This window comes from Saimiri boliviensis, assembly GCF_048565385.1.
Source record: "Saimiri boliviensis isolate mSaiBol1 chromosome 19 unlocalized genomic scaffold, mSaiBol1.pri SUPER_19_unloc_4, whole genome shotgun sequence".
Classification (NCBI taxonomy): domain Eukaryota; kingdom Metazoa; phylum Chordata; class Mammalia; order Primates; family Cebidae; genus Saimiri; species Saimiri boliviensis.
Genome location: NW_027412505.1, coordinates 558,524 through 568,032, shown reverse-complemented (window position 1 = coordinate 568,032; position 9,509 = coordinate 558,524).

Below are 9,509 nucleotides of genomic sequence, written 5' to 3'. Positions count from 1 at the left end.
TGCACAAAGCAATGTAAGAAATAAGAAGCCAAAGCAGAACACTAGAAAAAGCCAAAATATTATTACTCTAAAGGTTTCTCACCACAACTCTCAGGATGGAACATAATTAGATACGATAATAATAATAATATAAATTTATAAATCCTTACATTCTCCAATTAGCTAATCAACTTAGAAGTTAATATGCACTATTTCCTTTCTTTTTGCAACTATAACAACACATCAGGAATAGGTAACTTTAACTAGATTAGTTTAACAAAAAAGAATGAGAGAAGAACCAATAGGTACAATAAGAAATGACAATGATGAAAATGCCACCAATCTCATAGAAATAAAAAAAGATCCTTAGGAACTATTATGAACACCTCTATGCAGACAAATTTTAAAAAATCTAGAGAAAACAGATAAATTTCTGGAAACATACAACATCCCAACATTGAATCAGGAAGAAAGTGAAAACTTGAAAAAGACAGTGACAAATTTTAAAATTGAATCAGTAATAGAAAAACTGCCAACTAAAAAAGTCCTGGACTCGATGGATTCACAGCTGGATTCTACCAGATGTTCAAGGAAAAACTGATATTAATCATATGGAAACTATTCCAAAAAAATGAGAAAGAGGGATTCCTCTCTAACTCATTCTAAGAAGCCAGCATCTACCTGATACCAAAATCTGGTAGAGATAAAACAAAATAGTAAATCTTCAGGTCAATATCCCTAAAAAACATAGCGGCAAAAACTCTCAAGGAAATATGAGCAAACTAAAGCCAGTAACATGTTAAAATGCTAATTTGTCATGATCATGTGGGCTTTATTTCCGGAATGTAAGGCTGGCTTGGCATATGCAAATCAATAAATGTCATTCACCACATAAACAGAGTTAAAGGCAAAACCATATAACAGTCTCAATAGACACAGAAAAACTTTAGATAAAATCCAAAATTACTTACTGATAAAATCCTTAACAGACATGGTATCAAACGGCCATACCTCAAAACAGTAAGAGCCACCTATGACAAACCCACAGGCAGCATCATACTGAACAGGCAAACAATGAGCCATTTTCCTTGAGGCCTGAAGCAATGCAAGAGTGTCCACTCTCACCACTCCTATTCAGCATAGTACTGAATGTCCTGGCCAGAGCAGTTGGTCAAGATAAATAAATAAAAGTCATCCAAACAGGAAGAACACAAGTCAAACTATCTCTCTTCACTGTGATATGATTCTATATCTATAAAATTCTAAAGACTCTGCCAAAAGGTTCCTTGAAATATCAAATGATTTTAATAATATTTCAAGATACAAAATCAAGGCATAGAAATTAGTAACATTTCTGTACATCAATAACATGCAAGCTGAGAGTCAAATAAAAAATACAGCAGTCACATATACCGCAGTCACAAATAAAATGAAATACCCAAGAATGTGGCTAACCAAGGAGGTGAAAGAGCTCTTGAAGGAGAACTACAATACAATCTTCAGATTCAATGTTATTTCTTATCAACCTACCAACATAATTTCTCACCTAATTACAAAAAATATTCTAAAACTCATATGGAAGCAGAAAAGAGCCAGAATGGCCCAAAGAATCCTAAGATAGAAGAGCAAAGCCGGAGGCATCATACTGCCCCACTTGAACATATACTACAAGGCCGAAGTGACCCAAACAGCATGGTGGTGACACAAAAACAAACATGTAGACCAACGGGACCAAATAGAGTACCCAGAAATAAAGCCACACACCTACAACCACCTGATCCAACCAATGGAGAAAAGACTCTCTGTTTAATAAATGATGCCGAAATAACTGGCTAGCCATAGGGAGAAGAAAGAAACTGGATACTCACATTTTACCATGTGCGGTAATTAACTCAAGATGGATTAAAGATCTCTAACTATAAAAATCTTAGAAGAAAATCTGGGAAATACTCTTTCTGACATTGTCCTTGGCAAAGAACTCTTGGCAAATTCCCTCAAAGCAATTGAAATTTAAAAAATTAACAAGTAAGTAGTACCTAATTAAAGAACTTCTGCACAGCAAAAGACACCTGTCAACAAGTAAACAGATAATCCACACAATGAGAGAAGATACTCACAAATTACGCATCTGATAAAGGTCTGAGACCCAGAATCTGTAAGGAATTTAAATCAATAAGCAAACAAACAACAAGAACAAAGAGAAAAACAAAACAAAACAAACCCAATTCTATCAAAAAATGGACAAGGGATATGAACAGACACATCTCAAGATAAGTTATCTTTAAAATACTATGTTATGTATTTTATCATAAACATTTATATTTGAATATCATATTCTCATTATTTGCTCTATTATATACTATTTAATTGTATGGAATATACATTATGTGGTGTGTGTGTACATGTACGTATATATATTACATATTCTGTATTGTCAACCTATGAAGTAGGGAAGGTAGGTGTTGTGTCTTGTTTATAAGTGAAGAAATAATAAAAAGGGAAATGACTTTTCTAAGGCTAGAAACTGTTGATCTAGGACTCAGTTATCACTGTAACTAGTTTAATATGCTTTTTCCTATTATCTTGCAATTACTTAAGAAATTCTAACTAATTTAATCCTTCCTGAAAGAATACACAAATGAAAACTGTTACTTTAATGTAGATTTCTACAGAGCTCTCATACCTCAAACCTCACATCATTCCTGTGAGGTAGATTATTGTCACTTTCCCCAGTTAGAGATGAGTAAAACATAGAGATTAAAGCAGCATTCAAAGTTAGGCTAACCACCTCCTCATATGTGTTGAAATCACTATCTATGAGCTGTGTGATCTTTTTCAAGTTACTTTATTACTCTGAGGCCTATTTTATTATTTGTAAAATTAATGAAGTAATAATACATAAGTTAACAGATGTCCATAGTAATTGAATATGTTTAATGTGCTTAGAAAATTATCTGGAACACAATTAGTTGTTTTAATAAAGATTTATTTTCCTGGCTTTTAAGTCAGTATCTCTCATGTATTCATTAATAGTAAACAGCAAAATAATATATGCATTTTTTCAAAAAATCAAAGGTATGTCAACTAACCTTATCTAGTCCTTTAGAGTAGCCTGTGCCCTGGAGGAAATAGCATGTCAACTCTGAATTCTGTCTATAATGAGTCCAGTTTTCAATACATAAAACTGACATAAATTAAGCCTGACACAGTTAAAATTAAAAACCAATGTGAGGCAACATTATATTGTAACTATCAACTTCTCTACTAACTAAGGAGATGTTTTAAATAATATGTTTACTGTTAATAAATACATTTGGGGTCTAAACCCGGGAGGATGTGGGGTTTCCAGTTCCAGAACTGAGCACCCGGTTGCAGAATCATCCCAGCGGACACTCTCCGCTCCCAGAAGCTGCAGCAGCCGGTGGGTTTGGAGCATCAGAGCCCCGGGCGTCCAGGGATGAGGACCACATGTCGGGGACTTTTCCCCCGGCGCCAGCAGTCAGGGTTCTTGGCTCTTTGCATCCTTCCAGGAGCCGTAGGATCACCCGTGCCCGCCCTGTCCCAGGCCGAGGGGCCCGGACTGGGCCCTTTCCTCGTGAGCCCTGGGCCTCGGCACCTCGATGTCTTCCTCCCAAAGGGCATCCTTCACTGCCGCTGTCTCTTAGTCTACCTGACTCCATTTAAGTGACAGTTCATCACACTTTCCAATTTTAGCAGGTATCGTAGTAAAGGCTGTGTCTCAGGGCACTTGGCTGTTCGAAAATATGAGCACACCATATTTCCCTTTATTTCTCATATTTATTTCATGAAGGCCAAGCCGTGCCTTCACGAGGCCGAGTGTGAAACCCTGGAAGACTGGGGCGGCCCGCTCAGACTCAGCTTGCACCTCTCTGCCTCGTCGGTCTTCTGATGCTTCTTGAAGTGCAGTTTTACTTTACCTTTTACAATGCTGAAATGTCTTACATTTGCTTTCTGTGATTTTCCTGTTCAGTAGGGTTATGGAGTGTGCATTTCAACCTAAGAGGGACAAAGAGGTAAAGAAGGTTTTCACTGAACGTGTCTGGATGGATTTTCAGGTTCACCTCGCAGAAGACCGCCAACAGGCAGAGTCTCTTTTTGCTTGAAGATGTTAAAATCACTCTCTCTCAATCTCTTTCTCTATCTCTTTCTTTCTCTTCTCTCTCCTCTCTTTCTCCCACATCCAAAATAAACTTAGCTACTCGGGAGGCTGAGGCAGGAGAGTACTTGAACCCAGGAGGCAGAAGTCGCAGTGAGCCCAGATCGTGCCACTGCACTCCAGCCTGGGCGACAGAGTGAGAGTGTCTCAATGCCAGATATAGACGACGGGGAGGAAGGCAGCAAATCACACTGCCACGTGTGTACCTAGGCAACAATCTTGCACATTTGTCACGTGTACCCCAAAACCTAAAATGCAATAAAAATAAATAAATAAATAAATAAAATAAAAATAAACAACAACAACAACAACAAAAGTTTGGAGAAGAAGGTGCCATTTTTCCTAGTCGCTTTTCTTACTGCAATGGTGACCGCGTTTCCTTCACACCTGCAGTCCAGGAGCTTCCACCCGGGGGAATGTGCAGACCTCTTGGTCAGTGACGCCGGGCCACAGTGCCGGCCTCCTTCTGCTTTTGGCCTACAATGCAGTCAGGGGCAAGACTGGACCTCACCAGAATACTGGTCGGATGTTACCCTCCCCAGAGACTGGAGGGCCGCGCTCCCAGAGGCCTACTTCATAACAGCCTTCAGTCAGGAAATTCTGTGGCACTCCACCCCTCTGCCGCCCCATTTCCATATTCTGTCTCCTTCCTTGCCACTCTGAGAGGATTTACCACCTTTCTGGACCCTTTGGAGTCCCACGTGGACAAGACAAAAGGGGCATTGCCTTTTCCTGCAGGAGCGGGAAGAGCAGTCACAGCGGGGGAAACTGGACTCACCGCGCTCACCCCCCACATACTGGTGCCCTGCTGGGTCCGGCAAACTCAAACGAGCACTCTCTGAAGCTTCTCTGGAAACGGAAGGACTGTGAGGTTTCTGATGCGGCAAGAGGAGCCAAAGGGAGAGGACCCAGGCCTTCCCCTGGCTCTAGAGAAGGAACCCAGAAGAGGGGCAGATCCAAAGGAAAAACAAAGGCGGCCCTGGCCCACGACCTGAGCCGGCTAAGGGTCGCACGTTACATAGCGTTGATCAGAACAGTTGTTTGCTCATATTAAGAAATCCTGGAAGAGGCATTGTGTAAGCAATCTGAGCGTTTTATTCATGAATGGGTATTGGATGTCACCAATGCTTTTCTTCCGTAAGCGGTGTAATCATGTTCCTTTCCTTTTTAGTTTGTTAAATGTTGGACAACACTGATGAATTTTGGAATGTTGAACCAAACGTGCACACTTGGAGTAAATTGTGCTTTGTGATGGTGAAAAAAAAAAAAAAAAAAAAAAAAAAAAAAAAAAAAAAAAAAAAAAACAACAACAACAAATACTTTATTTGTTAGAATTTAGGAAGAACTGATTTTTAAAAGGTAAAATTCATACATTTATTTATCTTTGCATAAAAAGACACACCCAAACTTAGATATTAGAAACAGTACTTTATCATTATGTCTCATACTTCCGTGGTTTACCAGGCTTAGCAGGCTGATTGTATCTTGGAGTCCTTTATGCACTGCAGTTATATGGTAGTTAGGTCTGGAATCACCTAAAGCCTACTTAACTCACATGTCTTGTTTTCAATTGGGATGTCTGGAAGTATTGAGGGCTAATTGATCATCTTCCGGCTCTCACACTTGCTGTGTGTGTGTGTGTTGTGTGTGTGTGCGCGCGCGCGTGTCAGTGTGTCTGTGTATTCTCTTCATGTAGTGTATCCCCGTGGCTATTTGAGCTTACTCATAACAGGGTGATCAGGTAGGCTGGGCTACATACATAGCAGGTGACTGGTGACGTCCCTTAAGGCAAGCTTTCCAAAAAAGAAATGAAAAAAGCTGCCAGTATCTTAAACTCTGGAATCGAAAACAGATATGTAATCATCTAATTGAGATCAGTGGGAGAAAGATCAAAGGGTTTGGGGCCATCTGTAATCTGGCATAGCCATCTAAAAACATGTATTTCATAGACTTTCTATCATTTCTGTGCATGTATATTTTTATATTAATAAAATAGTCTAAAAAGTAGGTTACTTAATAGAGAAAATATTTTCCAAATATTTAGCATTTAATGATTCTCTAGTATTTTGTTAATGTATATTTAAGAACTATCTCTTTGTTACTAATGTTGTACATTCTAATTGTCTATCGTTCTTCACTCTTTGAATCAACAGCATAGTGAACATTCTTTTAGTTTAAACATTTAAAAATTTCAAAGTAATTTTCATAAGAACTATCCTAAGAATCAAAATTACCTACTCAAATTCAATAACCATGCAAGTCTTTTAAAGCAACCATGCAAGTCTTTTAATGTGTGCAAAGAAATGTTTAAATGTAAATATTAAATCATAAATTCCAGAAGGCATATTTTTCCTATCTAAATCAAAGGATTTCAGTAAAACCATCTCACTGACACTGCAAAGAAAATTTTTCAGAACACCTTCATAGAACACTTTGCAGAGACAGAATATTTAACATGTTCACAATCAAGCAATGTTAATGCTCAGAATCTTTTACCATTTTATGTTATGTCAGGACTTATATAATGGTTATAATAATAAAATAACTGAAGAAGAAATCCAAGGTATTTTAGGTAGAATATTTCCATATTTCAAACAAGAAAATTCTGGACAATAAAAAATAAAAATACAAAGATTCTCTACAGAAGAATATGAGTTGAGATGTACACATACAAAAGTAATCAATAAATTATTAAATTCATAGTTCTGAAGAAGGCCAGAATGAGCAAAAGTGGAGCTGGAGAATTCCATTCTGCAAACATCCTAGCTCCTCATTGTGAGTGCACACTCCTACCCCAAATTAGAGTCATATGAAGACATAATAGTAGCTATAATTAAAAGTGATAATCAGTTTAATTTTGGTCAATCTTTTAGGACACTGTTATATCCCTCAAAGTCATCTTCTGAAGAGAATGGCATGAGAATATTTTGAGGAATTTTGAGAAATGAGATTTAGCTTTCTAACTTTGGAAACTACAATAACTGATATATTTCAGTTATTTGAATATATAAACTGAAAATCTTGACTACATCAAGAGACATATTGGTTGTACCAAATGGGCACTTGAGCCTCAATCTACAGAGACCAGCCTTTATATCATTATTTATCTCACATGTGGGGCAATTCTACAAGCACTAGCAAAGAATGCCAGGTCATAAGTTTTTAAGTGTCACTTTTAGGTGTGTGTGTGTGTGTGTGTGTGTGTGTGTGTGGGTGTGTGTGTCTTTACATATGCATTAAAAGTTCAAATAGAGCTATTTCTAGTCTAATAGAAAGCATAAAGTTATGCATAAATGCTTATATAAAATACTTATCAAGCCATATTTGCTTATATTGTGAGTTCTATCTTTCTTAACTGGTATCTCATATTTTTATAAATATTTTAATTAAAAGAACCAATCTACATCTTGATAAAGAGAGGAATCATTAACAGATTTTACAAGAAATAGCCTAATTATTTACAGGCTAACTTATGACATAGAGAATGGGTTGGGTAACAAGATTTATAGAATGATACAGATCTGAGATTATTTCTATTTAGATTTGCAATTTTTTACTTGTGAGAAATTTAGTTAATTATCTACAAAAAAAAAGAAAATATATGGCATCTTTTACACTGAATATAACTTTTCCATGTAAAATATTATTAAAATTAGGCTGGTCACAGTGGCTCATGTGTGTAATCCCAGAACTTTGGGAAGCTGAGGCAGGGGATCACATGAGGTCAAGAGTTCAAGACCAGCCTGGACAACATCATGAAGCACTGTACTTACTAAAAAAATACAAAAGTAACCAGGTGTTGTGGTGGGCACCTGTAATTCCAGCTACTTGAAAGGCTGAGGCAGGAGAATTGCCTGAACCTGGGAGGTGAAGGTTGCACTGAACTGAGATCACGCCATTATACTCCAGCCTGGGCTACAAGAGCAAAACTTCACCTCAAAGAAAGGAAAGTATTAAAATTAATTAACACTAAATACATTTCTCAAAAGTCTTGTTTTCTACTTTGTTTTTAATTTTGATTCTTTCACGTTCTGCATTAAGTTATTCAAAGTCAATAATCAAGAAAGGCCAGAATGAAATGCTAAACTTCAGTAAGTAGCAATTTTTAATGTTATTTTGTAGATTGTCTTGCAGAGACTAGACACTGTAGTTATTTTGTACTTTTGTCTAATTATTAGTTTCCTAATTAGGATTAAATAAAACAAATAGTAGCCAGAGATATTTTTTTCAGTGTTCACTTGACACAGATTTAAAGTTCCTTTAATCATACAATGACTTTGTTGGTTTTTTAAGGATTCATTACATAAAACTTAAGACAACTGAATCCTGCAGACAAAACAACTAATGAGTAACTTGAAAAACATTTCCATTGGCTGGATTAATCTCTATTACTTAGAATCAAGTCGGTTCTTTGTTCATGTGGATATTGAAAATAATAAAGCAACATTCAAATTCATATTTTATTTAGTTTTAAGTAATGCCTAATTTTATCTTGACACTAACCCTCTGGCAAAATGAGCCATTTGAATATGCAAAACAAAATCAAACAACAAATAAATAAATAATAGATAAAGTTAAAAGTACGTTGAAACTTCCAGCTTTAGACTTCAAGCCATTTTAATTCATTTATGGATTAACAATAAAAGGGAAAACACTGAATAAGATTCTTCATCTTTTGTAGTAAGGCAAATATATTTAAAAAACATGTCATCCATGCATTAGCAACTGGAAAAGAGAATAGATTGTTTTTCCTATTTCATCCACCAAAATATTTTGGTATAAAATATATATTGAATTTCTAAAATAAAAATTTGAAAGTGGACTTAAAACATAATTTTACCTGGTTGAGGGTATGTGAACTCTTTCAAGATAACTTGGGAATAAAATTTTCAATACTTAATTATTTATCCAGATAAAACCAACCAGCATTTTAAACAATTTATTTCTGTACACTGAGTTTTTTTCCCTTGGCAGTGTGGGTAATAACAGATGCTTATATTTACACATTTGAAAAAACACTTTTTAGCCTTACATCTTTAATAAGTAGATGAAGCAATACGAAGTGTTAATATCATGCCATGCACCAAACCAACTTCTGTGACATAACTCCACTCCAGCCCTCCATTTACAATGTATTTGAGGTTTTAAAATCTCAGTTTATTCAATGTAAGTGGATTTCTGTGAGAATGAAATGAAATAATAAGGGTGTAATATCAGTCAAACCAAATGGCACATACAAGCCTCATATAATAAGTTTTCAGTAAATGTTGCTTTTTAAAAAAAAAATATTTCTCTATTGTAACTCATTTAGTCAACATATGAGAAAAATAAATATCACAACTTCATCCACCAC